The sequence below is a fragment of the Nycticebus coucang genome, chromosome 11 (genome assembly GCF_027406575.1).
Source record: "Nycticebus coucang isolate mNycCou1 chromosome 11, mNycCou1.pri, whole genome shotgun sequence".
Classification (NCBI taxonomy): Eukaryota; Metazoa; Chordata; class Mammalia; order Primates; family Lorisidae; genus Nycticebus; species Nycticebus coucang.
Window position 1 is genome coordinate 53,338,699 of NC_069790.1, and position 13,939 is coordinate 53,352,637.

Consider the following 13,939-nt stretch of genomic DNA (forward strand, 5'->3'; position numbering starts at 1 on the left):
TAAGTCCACTAGACCTTGTCCTCCCAGAGTCTCTTTATTAGCATAAACTTGGGTCCTGTAGCGAGCAGCAGATTCCCCCACATCCTTATCACTCAGGAAATTCCAAGGGTTTTAGAAGCTCTGTGCCAGGAACCAGAAGCAAAGACCAAATACATATTTCTTGCCATCAGATTCCCAAAACACAGTGTAAGAGCTTGTGAAGCAACACTTGGTGAAGAAGCTGATTTTAACATTAAGAGCTAAGCATTCTGAGAATGTATGGACCTAGGGAGGCCAAGTGGGGAGAAGAGGTGGAGGCAGAATGTTAGCCAGAAGGTCGGGGCTGTGCTTGAAGCTTTGCTTGTTCACCTCACAGACTCCTTTCTTCTTAGCAGGAAGGGTGTGCTGGAAGCAAGCTCCAAGGTCCTCCTGTGTACCCACTGCCAGAAGGCCAGAGCAGCCTTCTGTTGTCACTGGGTGACAGACATCCAGGGTCAATCCAAAGAAGAGTGGTCAGGTGGGGTGTGGTGGCTCAAGCCTAAAATCCTAGCACTCTGGGAGGCCAAGACCAGTGGATTGCCCAAGCTCAGGAGTTTGAGACCAGCCTGAACAAGAACAAGTACTAAAAATAGAAAAACTAGGTGGGCGTTGTGGCAAGTACCTGTATCCCAGCTACTCGGGAGGCTGAGGTACGAGGATCGCTTGAATCCAGGAGTATGAGGTTGCTGTGAGTTATGACACCATGGCACTCTACCCAGGGCAATGGAGTGAGACCCTGTCTCAAAAAATAAATAAATAAATAAAATAGGGAGGTGCCCATAGCTCGGGGCGCCGGCCACATACACTGAGGCTGGTGGGTTCGAACCCTGCCAGGGCCAGCTAAAACAACAATGACAACTGCAACAACAACAACAAAAATAGCTGGGCATTGTGGTGGGTAGGTGCCTATGGTCCCAGCTACTTGGGAGGCTGAGGCAAGAGAATCGCTTAAGCCCAAGAGTTTGAGGTTGCTGTGAGCTGTGACGCCACAGCACTCTACTCAGGGCAATGGCTTGAGACTCTGTCTCAAAAATAAATAAATAAATAAATAAATAAACAAAATAAAATAAAATAAAATAAAAATAAAAATAAAAAATAAATGAAAAATGGAGTGGTCGGGTGTATTAGGAGCAAGTGGTAGCAGTGCTAGGGTGAATGCATTTAGAGCACTTCCTGATGCATTAGTGGGCGTCTAGAATTTCCGCCACCCCAACTTGTTCAGTTAGCAAGCATTTATTGAGTGCCTCCTATGTGCTTGGTTAGCTCTGGACTGTGTTAAGAGGAGCAGATATCTGAGAAAAGACAGATGAGGAAATAATAATCTTTAGGGGGAGTGGTTGTTCTGTAAGAGCAGGACAGCAATTCACTACAGCCCATTTCTATGCAGTCCGAGCACGAAGAAGAACCACGGTGTTTGGAGGGGCTGAATCACGAGGACAACTGATAACATCATTGCAGTTTTGAAGGGTATCTTGCAAAGTGGGAGCATCCATTGGTATGGAAGGTTGCAGGCCAATTGGCTGAATAGTCCATGAAAATGGAGCATCTCTTTAATGATCAGGTAATTTGCCCCAACTTGGGTGACTGCAGGGTAGGTGGAGAGGAGGAGACATCTTACTTTGAATATGACAGGAGGATGTCTAAAATGGAGGCCCTGATTATTGCAGAGGCATTTAAAAATGATAATGGTGCTTCTGCCTAAGCTCTCTTTGCCTTGGTGGTGGGCATCAAGCTAAAGAAAGTCATCAAGTGTGTCAGCGTCCCAGCTATTAATTTCCTAGGACTTGGCCAGGTGCAGTGGCTCATGCAGAGGAGGCTGAGGTGGGAGATCACTTGAGGAGTTCACAAGACTGGGCAACACAGTGAGACTCTGTCTCTAAAAGAAAATAATTAGCAGGACATGGTGGCATACACCAGTACTCCCAGCTACTCAGGAGGCTGAGGTGGAAGGATCGCTTGAGCCCAGGAGTTAGAGGTTGCAGTTAGCTGTGAATCACCCTGCTGGACTCCAGCCTGAGTGATAGAGTAAGACTCCATCTCTTAAAAAAAAAAAAAGTCCTGGGGGCCGGGCCCAGTGGCTCCCACTGCCTGTGCTCCTTGGCTTGTGGCTGCATGATTCCTATCTCTGCCTGTCTTCAGGTGACCATCTTCTCAGTTCCTCTGTGTGTCTCTTTTAAAAACACTTGTCACGGAAGTTAAGGCCCCCTGGTTATGTGGGGTGATTTCATCCTGAGATGCTTAAGTTAATTAAATTTGCAAAAACCCTTTCCCAGGTCAGGTCATATTCACAGGTTCTGGGACTTGGGCATATATCTGGGGACAACCGTTCAACTACATACCAAGTCCTCTGCATTTGTATTCCGAGACACAAATGGACAGAGGTGGTCTCACAAATAAGCCTGTGTTTCAGGTTGTTACATGCGTGCTCTAAGAACTCTTTCTCAGCCTTCCTCACCTCTGTCCTGTCACCAGGTGTTCTAGAGCACCACTAGACACCATGGGAAGATGTGTTTTTCTAAGATATTCCTGGTCTGAAAGATTTCCTGCAGATAAGGCTGACCCTGCTACACCCTGGGAGTCTAGCTTCTAAGTTGGGCAGTTGTTTAACAGCAGATTAAAAGGACTCACTTTGAAAAGTTGACGCAAATGCCCTCAATACACAGTAGCTATTATTGTTATCTCAAGGTCTACTGCACTGACTCTGAATAGTCTGATTATGGCCTTTACTGAGTGCCAGTTTCTAACAGGAAGAATCCAGGCCATAGAGGCAGCCTTGACAGCTAATCATTGTTGCTCACAGCTTTCTGTGCTATAAATGCAGCAGTGAGCATCATTTGTACCTACATCCTTTAGAGAAAAACTAGTCCTCACTGTGGTGTTAAAAACCTTGCTTTGAAGTGTTGGGCTGGGTCCTGTCATCACAGCACAATTGGGTAAAAATAAAGTGAGTTTTCAATTGCAAAGATGGACTGATGCTTGGATTCTGGCAACCCGTTCCCCTTTTGTGGGAACTGTTTAGAGCAGTTAGGACCAAGACGTTGTGGATGGGTTGGTCACGTCTGACAAGCCACAGGAACTACTAGATGACTCTCTTCTGAGGACCTTTCAATACTACAGTGCAGACAGTTTCATGTTCATAACATTGAAGTAAATGTGAAAACCGAGTAGCAGACTTAAGTTAGAGAATGATATTATATAATGCAATACCAGGGCCACGTTGTAATATTTCCTCCTCTGCTCTATATTTCTCTGTAGCACTATCCAGATTTATATATTTGACTTATACATCTTGGGATTTTTCCTTTTATTTTTCTTCTTCTTCTTCTTTTTTTAGAGTCTTGCTCTACTCACCCTGGGCTATAGAATAGCTCACTGCAACCTCCAACTTCTGGGTTCAAAGGATCGTCCTGCCTCAGCCTCCTGAATAGCAGGGACTATAAGACACCAACCACCATGCCTGGTTAATTTTTCTCATTTTATTAGAGACTAGAGATGGAGTCCCACTCTTTCCCAGGCTGGTCTCAATCCTCCCACCTTGGCCTACCAGAGTGCTGGGATTACAGGTGTGAGCCACTGCACCCGGGCAAATTTATATATCTTGTTGATTCCCCTTGTCTTTGCCCCCTGTACCACGAATATAATAAGCTCCATGTCCTAGAATACAGTAGATGGCCAAAATATACTGTTTCATGAAGAAATCAAACCTTAACTTTCTGCTCTAACAACCCCAACCATAAGGTCCACACGAAGAGAAAGGCATTCCTTCCTCTGGTCTCTAACCACAGCACCACTTTCAGCAGCTAAAAGCCTGTTCACCTCTACCTCTTGTGTTCAAGAACGACAAAGGTTTGTGGTTCATTTAGGATGCAATGAACTTGGGGATACTGTTGGAAAAGAATGAGGGTAAGATGAATTTTCTGGGGGCCTTTTATCCCAAGGCTGCTGATTCCTAGTCCAGGATGTATAAACGTCTCTCATGTTTAAGACAGAGCCCAGAAATGCTCTGGGGAATTCTGTTTGAGGAGGACCTTTGTTTACTTAATGCCCAGTGTGTTCTGGGGCCTGGGCTAGATATTCTTACATTCACTGTTTTATTTACTACTGTAAAATTATACATTCTTCTCCAATGAAAATACCCCATTCATCTGTTAATCCTACTTCCATACTTGTCTAGCTTATAACCACACATGTAATCCTCAGTCCCCATTATATCTTAAGAAATCAACTTGCTTCTGGCTTTACTTCTTTGCTTTCCAACTTAAAACAAGCAAGCTATATTAGGTTAGACTGGGTTATGCTGTAGTTACAACTCCCACATTTCAGACACTTACAACAAAAAAGGTTCCTTTGTTCACTCAAGGTACCTGTTGATCATGGGTAGACTTCTGGCCTTTCTTCACATAATTTTTACTCTGGGCCCTGGGCTCGTGGAGTTTCCTTATCTGGAACTTTGGCAGAGGGGAAAGGAAGAGGTGGTAGGCCATGCTATGACTCTTAAATTAACTTTCTATTTACAGGTGACACCTGTCCCTTCTGCTCACACTTTACTGGCAACAGCAAGTCACTTGACTAAACTGGTATCAATGGGCTAGGGATAATCGTTCCTACTCCAACAAGAGGAGCTGAATATTTCTTTCTTTTTTTTTTGTAGAGACAGAGTCTCACCTGATCACCCTCGGTAGAGTGCTGTGGCGTCACACAGCTCACAGCAACCTTCAAATCCTTGGGCTCAGGCGATTCTCTTGACTCAGCCTCCCAAGTAGCTGGGACTACAGGCATCAGCCACAATGCCCAGCTATTTTTTTGTTGCAGTTTGGCCGGGGCTGGGTTTGAACCCGCCACCCTCGGCATATGGGACCGGTGCCCTACCCGCTGATCTACAGGAGCTGCTCTCCTTTTTTTTATTGTTAAATCATAGCTGTGTACATTAGTGCAATCAAGGGGTAGAATGTGCTGGTTTCATATACAATCTGAAATATTCTCATCAAACTGTTCAACGTAGCCTTCCTGGCATTTTCTTAGTTATTGTATGTAGACATTTGTATTCTACATTTAGTAAGTTTTGTCTGTACCCATTCTAAGATGCACCGTAGGTGTGGCCCCACCCATTACCCTCCTTCCTCACTAACCTCCCCCCTCCCTTCCCCTTCCTTGGCCCTTTCCCTATATTCCTGTGCTATAGTTGGGTTATAGCCTTCATGTGAAAGCTATAAATTAGCTTCATAGTAGAGCTGAGTACATTGGATACTTTTTCTTCCATTCCTGAGATACTTTGCTAAGAAGAATATGTTCCAGCTGCATCCATATAAACATGAAAGAGGTAAAGTCTCCATCTTTCTTTAAGGCTGCATAATATTCCATGGTATATATGTACCACAATTAGCTAGTCCATTCATGGGTTGATGGGCACTTCGGCTTCTTCCATGACTTAGCAATTGTGAATTGGGCTGCAATAAACATTCTGGTACAGATGTTTTCGTTATATTGTGTTTTTTGGTCTTCTGGGTATAAACCTAGTAAAGGAATTATAGGATCCAATGGCAGGTCTATTTTTAGGTCCCTAAGTATTCTCCAAACATCCTTCCAGAAGGAACGTATAAATGTGCATTCCCACCAGCAGTGTAGAAGTGTGCCCTTTCCTCCACATCCACACCAACATCTCTGGTTTTGGGATTTTGTTATGTGGGCTACTCTTACTGGGGTTAGGTGATATCTCAAAGTAATTTTGATTTGCATTTTTCTGATGATTAAGGATGATGAGCTTTTTTCCATGTGTTTGTAGATTGTGCGTCTGTCTTCTTTAGAGAAATTTCTCTTCAAGTCCCTTGCCCACCCTGAGATGAGATCACTTGTTCTTTTCTTGCTAATAAGTTTGAGTTCTCTGTGGATTCTGGTTATTAAACCTATATCGGAGGTATAACCTACAATATTTTCTCCCATTCTGAGGGCTGTCTGCTTGCTTTACTTACTATGTTCTGGGCTGTGCAGAAGCTTTTTAGTTTGATCAGGTCCCGTAATGTATTTTTGATACTGCTTCAATTGCCTGGGGAGTCCTCCTCATAAAATATTCACCCAGGCCGACTCCTTCAAGAGATTTCCCTGCACTTTCTACAGGTATTTTTATAGTCTCATGTTGTAAGTTTAAATCTTTATCCAGTGAGAGTCTATCTTAGTTAATGCTGAAAGGTGTGGGTCCAGTTTCAGTCTTTTACAGATCACCAGCCAGTTCACCCAGCACCATTTGTTAAATAGGGAATTTTTTCCCCACTGAATGTTTTTAAATGGCTTGTCAAAGATCAAATAACGGTAAGTAGCTGGATTCATTTCTTGGTTCTCTATTCTGTTCCAGACATCTACTTCTCTGTTTTTGTGCCAGTAGCATGCTGTTTTGATCACTATCGATTTATAGTACAGTCTCAGTTCTGGTAGCATGATTCCTCCTGCTTTGTTTTTATTGCTGAGTAATGTTTTGGCTATTTGAGGTTTTTTCTGATTCCATATAAAATGAAGTATTATTTTTTCAAGATCTTTAAAATATAACAATGGAGCTTTAATAGGAATTGCATTAAAATTATATAATGCTTTGGGTAGTATAGACATTTTAACAATGTTGATACTTCCCAGCCATGAGCATGGTATGTTTTTCCATTTGTTAACGTCTTCATCTATTTCTTTTCTTAAAGTTTCATTGTTCTCTTTGTAGAGATCTTTCATGTCCTTTGTTAGGTATACTCCCAAATATTTCATCTTCTTTGGCACTACTGTGAAAGGAATAGAATCCTTGACTGTTTTTTTGGCTTGGTTATTGTTAGTATACATATAAAGGCTACAGATGTATGGATGTTGATTTTGTAGCCTGAGACATTGCTGTATTCCTTGGTCACTTCTAAAAGTTTTGTAGTAGAATCCCTAGTGTTTTCCAGATATATGATTATGTCATCTGCAAAGAGTAAAAGTTTGATCTCTTCTGACCCTATGTGGATACCCTTGATGGCCTTTTCTTCCCTAATTGCAATGGCTAAAACTTCCATTACAATGTTAAAGAGCAATGGAGACAATGGGCAACCTTGCCTGGTTCCTGATCTAAGTGAAAATGCTTTCAATTTAACGGCTGTGGGTTTGCTGTAGATGGCCTCTATTAGTTTAAGCAATGCCCCTTCTATACCAATTTTCTTAAGTGCTCTGATCATGAAGGGATGCTGGATATTATCAAAAGCTTTTTCTGTGTCAATTGAGAAAATCATATGGTCTTTATTTTTTAGTTTGTTTATGTGCTGAATTACATTTATAGATTTACGTATATTGAACCAGCTTTGAGACCCTGGGATAAATCCCACTTGGTCATGGTGTATAATTTTTTTGATGTGTTGTTGGATTCTGTTCATTAGGATCTTATTGAGTATTTTTGCATCAATATTCATTAGTGACATTGGTCTATAATTTTCTTTTCTTGTTGGGTCTTTCCCTGGTTTGGGGATCAAGGTGATGTTTGCTTCATAGAATATTGGGTAATATTCCTTCTTGTTCCATATTTTGGAAGAGGTTTAGTAATATAGGTACTAGTTCTTCTTTAAAGGTTTGGTAGAATTCTGACATAAAGCCATCTGGTCCTGGGCTTTTCTTTTTAGGGAGATTTTGTATAGTTGATGCTATTTCAGAACTTGATATAGGCCTGTTCAACATTTCCACTACGTTCTGGCTAAGTCTTGGTAGGTGGCATACTTCCAGGTATTGGTGGATTTCTTTCAGATTTTCATATTTCTGAGAGTAGAGTTTTTTGTAGTATTAGTTAAGGATTTTTTGAATTTCTGAGGGGTCTGTTGTTATTTCATCATTACCATTTCTGATTGATGGAATTAGGGATTTTTTTTTTTTTTTTTTTTTGTGACTTTTGGCCGGGGCTGGGTTTGAACCCACCACCTCCGGCATATGGGACCGGTGCCCTACTCCTTGAGCCACAGGTGCCTCCCGGAATTAGGGATTTTACTCTTTTCTTCCTGGTTAGGTTGGCCAAAGGTTTATCTATTTTGTTGATCTTTTTAAAAAACCAACTTTTGGATTTATTGATCTGTTGTATAATTCTTTTGTTTTCAATTTCATTTAATTCTGCTCTGATTTTGGTTATTTCTTTTCTTCTGCTGGGTTTGGGGTTGGAGTGTTCTTCCTTCTAGTTGCTCGAGATGTCCCATTAAGTTATTAACTTCTTCTCATTCCATTTTCTTGAGGAAGGCTTGCAGTGCTATAAATTTCCCTCTTAGAACTGCCTTTGCAGTATCCCAGAGGATCTGATAATTCATGTCTACATTGTTGTTTTGTTCCAAAAATTTGGTGATTTCCTTCTTAATGTTGTCTATAACCCATCTATCCTCCAGCATAAGGTTGTTTAGCTTCCATGTTTTTGTATGGGTATGCAGGTTCCTGTTGTTATTGAGTTCAACTTTTATTCCATGATGGTCTGAGAAGATGCAAAGGATAATTTCTATTTTTTAAAATTTGCTGAGGTTAGTTTTGTGGCCCAGGACGTGGTCGGTTTTGGAGTATGTTCCATGGGCTGATGAGAAGAATGTGTATTCAGTTTTGTTGGGATGAAATGTTCTGTAGATGTCTGTTAAGTTCAGATGTTGAATGGTTAAGTTTAAATCTATGATTTCTTTGCTTAGCTTCTTTTTGGAGGATCTATCCAGCACTGCTAAAGGGGTGTTAAAATCTCCCACTACTATGGAGCTGGAGGAAATCAAGTTGCTCACGTCTGTTACAGTTTCTCTTATAAATTGAGGTGTGTTCTGGTTGGGTGCATAAATATTAATAATTGAAATCTCATCATATTGAGTATTACATTTAACAAATATGAAGTGTCCATCCTTATCCTTCCTTATTTTGGTTGATTTAAAGCCTATTGCATCTGCGAATAGGATTGCAATGCCTGCTTTTTTCTGCTTTTCATTTGCCTGGAGTATAGAAGAGCATCCCTTCACCTTGAGTTTATATTTGTCTTTTAATGTAAGATGAGATTCTTGTATGCAGCATATATATGGCTTGAGTTTTTGTATCCAGTCAGCCAAACTGTGCCTCTTTAGAGGACAATTTAAACCATTCACATTAATGGAGAATATTGATAAGCCTTTCGAGAGTCCGGTGGACATGTTTAATCCTTTTGCAACTGTGGAAGTTGGAATTTGATCAAAATTTTCTGGGTGGGTTTACTTTTGTGGTGGAGGGTTACTATGGTCTTTATGAAGAATAGGTCTGGGAATATCCTGGAGAGCTGGTGTAGTTATGGCAAATTTCTTCCACATGTGAATGTCATTGAAGTATTTAATTTCTCTGTCATAAATGAAACTCAGTTTAGCTGGGTACAGGATCCTGGGTTGAAAGTTATTTTGTTTTAGGAGATTAAAAGTCGATGACCATCCTCTTCTAGCTTGAAAGGTTTCAGCAGAGAGATTTGCAGTTATTCTAATATTCTTCCCCTTGTAGGTGATGGTTTTCTTTCGTCTGGCTGCTTTCATAATTTTCTCCTTCATATTAACTTTAGTTAATATGAAATTGATTATGATGTGTCTGGGGGATGTCTTGTTTGGGTTAAGTCATGCTGGAGTTTTGAAACTGTCTGCTATCTGAATTTCAGAATCTCTTGGCATGTCTGGAAAGTTCTTCTTCATAATCTCATGGAGAAGAGACTCTGTGCCTTGTGAAGCCACTTCATTGCTTTCAGGGATCCCTATACGACAAATATTGGTTTTCTTCAAATTATCCCAGAACTCTCTGAGAGTGTGATCTATTTTTGCCCTCCATTTCCCTTCCTCTTTGAGAGTTTGGGACCGTTCGAAAGCTTTGTCTTCAATGTCGGAAATCCTTTCTTCTGCTTGCTCCATTCTGTTACTGAGGAATTCTACTGTGTTTTTCAGATCTTTGAGGGAGGGATGCAACTTCTTGTCTCAATGTGTCAAAATCTTTGGTCATTTGGTCTTTGAATTCATTGAATTCTTGACATATCTTTTGAGTTACTGCTTGGAATTCTAATTCGATGTTATTTGCTATCCAGATTCTGAATTCAATTTCTGACATCTCAGCTATTTGTTTGTGCATGGGATCTTGTACTGTGTCTGCCCCATTGATCCTTGGGGGAGTTGATCTACTCTGATTATTCATATTGCCAGAGTTTTTCTGTTGATTTCGCCTCCTGATTGTTTTTCGCCATTGCCTCTGGCTGTTCTCAGAGTTGGGGAGGTGTCTCTCCAAGATTAGACCCCAGTGGGATCACTCTACTTTTTCTGGATCTTTGTAGGGAGTGACCCTGTGTAGTTCCTCTGGGGCTGCATCAGCCAGGGAGTTTTGGTTGTGGAAGCAGCTCTGGAGTGTGACACACCCAGATCCAGCAACAGGGCGGGGGATGGTGCACACAGTTCTGGGAGTGCCTGGCACCCATTGACTTTGGCACACAGAGCCCAAGGCTCCAGCAGTCTCTGGCCAGGAGAAGGGCTCCACGCAGAGGCAGGGAGGGCTCTGGAAGGCACGTGGATTCCAGAGTCCTTGGCCAGACGAGCGGGCCGGTGTGGAGGCAGGGAGAGTACAGGAGGGAGGACGCTGGGTTATGCAGCTCCCACAGTTCCTGGTCAGGGTGTGTGGAGTCCCGGCAGGCACAGGTCATGGGTCATGGGTCGTGGCGCAGCTGTTACTGAGTTCTGCTCAGGTGCCAATCCTGGTTGTGGTGCAGCTCTTATGGAGGTCCGGGTGGTGCAGCTCTTATGGAGGTCCGGGCAAGAGGAGGAGCTGGATATTTCTGAGCAATAATAAAATCTACCATAAGTACTGTCCTTGCCAAGGCACACTAGCTGCACCTACATGCCCAAGCCCTTGTATTTTTCTCCCACACACTGTCAAATCCAGAGCCTGAATGCATTCCCTCCACGTCTTGACTTCAGCTCTCTGACTATGCTGAGTTATTGGAGGATATGCCCTCTCTGATCGCCCAGTCCACATTCCTTGCTGGACTGCCATGTGGCCCAGCCATCTTTTCTTTTTTCCTTCATCAACTTTTTTTGACATTTTTCTGTTATTTCAAAGTCTACCCTCACAATATCCCAAATCCTTCAATACCTACAGATGATGAGCCTTCTATATTTTACAGAAAACAGTGGTCTATAATTACAAAGTCTTCTAAAAATTGTAATCCCTTCCATTCCTTTTCTCCTCTCTTTTGTTTTTTTCCCACAGCACTTATGTATCAAAATTGATATACTTAACTGATGTATCTAGTGTGTTTCTCTCTGCTTCCCCTTCCTCTTCCTCTAGGTTTGCCACCAGCAGGACTTCCCTTTTTTCTGTGCTAAAGTAAAAGTAGTTTTTTCTCTCCAAATGCACTGCATTCTGCCCATTCCCCATGGCTTTCCTCTTAGCCCTGCTCCATTCAACTCTCCTGCTTTCTTAATAGCAAGTCCCTTCCTCCTCACTGGCTCTTTCTGCTTTCTCTCCATACTGGCTTCTGCTGTCCTCAGGAACACACTGAGACCTTTCATGTCCCACTGCTATTTCTTGGAAGTATGTTCTCTACCTGTTTTGCCTGCTGAACAGCTTCTTGGGAAGACCCAGGCAGTCTTGAGTTACCACATTAGGTTTGGAGCCCTCAACTCTGCCACTTACCTGTTTGGGGGTTGGCATGTTCATTTGTCTTCATAATCATTTGCCATTTCCTTAACTGTCAACAAAGAAGGATAATGGGATAATTATCACTTTCCATTTTTTATTTTTATTTTTGAGACAGAGTCTCACTTTGTCACCCTCCATACAGTGCCATGGCATCATAGCTCACAGCAACCTCAAACTCTTGGGTTCAAGTGATCCTCTTGCCTCAGCCTCCTGAGTAGCTGGGACTACAGGTGCTCACCACAAGGCCTGGCTAAAGACAAGTTCTTTCTCTGGCTCAGGCTGGTCTAGAACTCCTGAGCGCAAGTGATCCACCCACCTCAGCCTCCCAAAGTGCTAGGATTATAGGCAAGAACCACCCTGCCTGGCCTACTTTCCATTCTTGATATGAAGAGTAGAAATAACTTATACAAAATGCATTGCAGTTAGGAGGTACTCAGTAAATGGCAGCCTATGTCATTATTAATGTTATGTCAGTCTCTGCTCAGATGTCATATGCTCTGAGATCTACTCTGAATCATACTTAGCAGTTTTCTGTATTAATAGAGCTCTATTTTAAATGTTTAAAAACAGTAATTAATCTGATTCTAATTAGTGGTTCTTCCCAGTAAATTTTTAATCTTTTAGATCAACATCTCTGTCCTCCCCCTCCTCAATCTTACCAGTGTTTCCTTATTTCTTCTTTTATTCACAGGCTAAGTCACTGGTCTTCTTTTATTTGGGACCAAATAATTTTCTTTTTTGGAAGAGTAAGTAGTTCTCAGTTCCATGAGATGTGTAGGTCTTCAAAATAAATGTGTTCCACAATCCCTGTTAATGTTTCACTTTTTATTGTACCAAGGCTAAATATCAGATTGTTGGGGGCCAAAGCAAGTAGAGTCATGATAATCTTTCTTGAATTTTGAACTCCTTGTGTTTTCCATAGTGTTGTTTAATCTGACGATTTAAACATAGGCATCAGGAAGAAATTCTATAAAATTGAAGGAAAAACAGGAGATACTGAAGTAAAGATCAGTAGTCCCATTTTAAACTGCATTTAAATATTTGGTAAAAAGGACCATAAATACAAGATCAAAGTCTGCTGAAGCATACATCTAACATTTGTAGGATGGGGTGAGAGTTCAGATGAAGGCTCCAACTCCATTTCATCCCGCTCTGGCTCCATCCTTTATCTTGAGAGCTCATCTCTGTGAGTGTCATTGGAATTCCTCCCTGGGTGAGCAAATTGATGGTCTGAAGAAAACACAAGTGTAGTCCACAGCAAGACCTCTGGTTTCAGGGAGGCAAAGGTGATACTCTTATTGAGTCATAATCAACCTAGTATTTGGGAAAGTGCTAACCATGCTCCCTGCTCTGAAAGCATTTTTTGTATTTTTTTTTATGGGGAGGAGGGGTGAGTGGGCTAGTGGGCTACTTTTGTAAACTAGTTGGGACTCTAGTTCAGGGTTATCTAACATGTAAGTCATGAGCTCTTGGGTAGCTTTGGAGTGATTGTAAGGGATTAGCAAATTTGAATGCTTTCATATAATTTTCTATAGACTCAATAAATGTGTCTTACTCATCAACAAATACTAATTTTACAAAGGCGGACTATGTTGAATAAAATATTACTTTAAGATGTTATTAACCTTGATGAAGCTTTGTATTATAATCAGTATTATGCACATACATACCAGAAGAATACCAAAGGATAGCTACCCCACTTGGCTGTGTAATTACTATGTATTTTTTTCAATTTAGAAAATAGATCTACCTAACCACCCACCACCCACCCCCAGAAAAAAACTGCTGAAAAAAACTGATTTGATTGATATTTATATTTTTGAGACAAGTCTCATTCTGTTGCCCAGGCTAGAGTGCTGGGATATCAACCTATCTCATAGCAACTTGAAACTTTTGGGCTCAAACGATCCTCAGTGTCCCAAGTAGTTGGGACTACAGAAGCCCACCATGATGCCTAGCTAATTTTCTTTATTTTCAGTAGAGACAGGGTCTCAATCTTTTGCTCAGGCTGGTCTTGAACTTCTGAGTTCATGAATGATTCTCTCATCTCTGCTTTCCACAGTGCCAGGATTACAGGTATGAGCCACCTTGCCCAGCCTGATTTACTTGATATTTAAAAGGACTTTAGACTTCAACTAATCGTCTCATGACTGAACAAGTGTAATCTTATGTTGTTGATTACATTTTGAGATGGGAAACTAGACAGTGGAAGATTTTATTCTGATTCCTCAGTGACTCAGGTCAAAGAATTTTAAATGCTACTAGGTGCTTT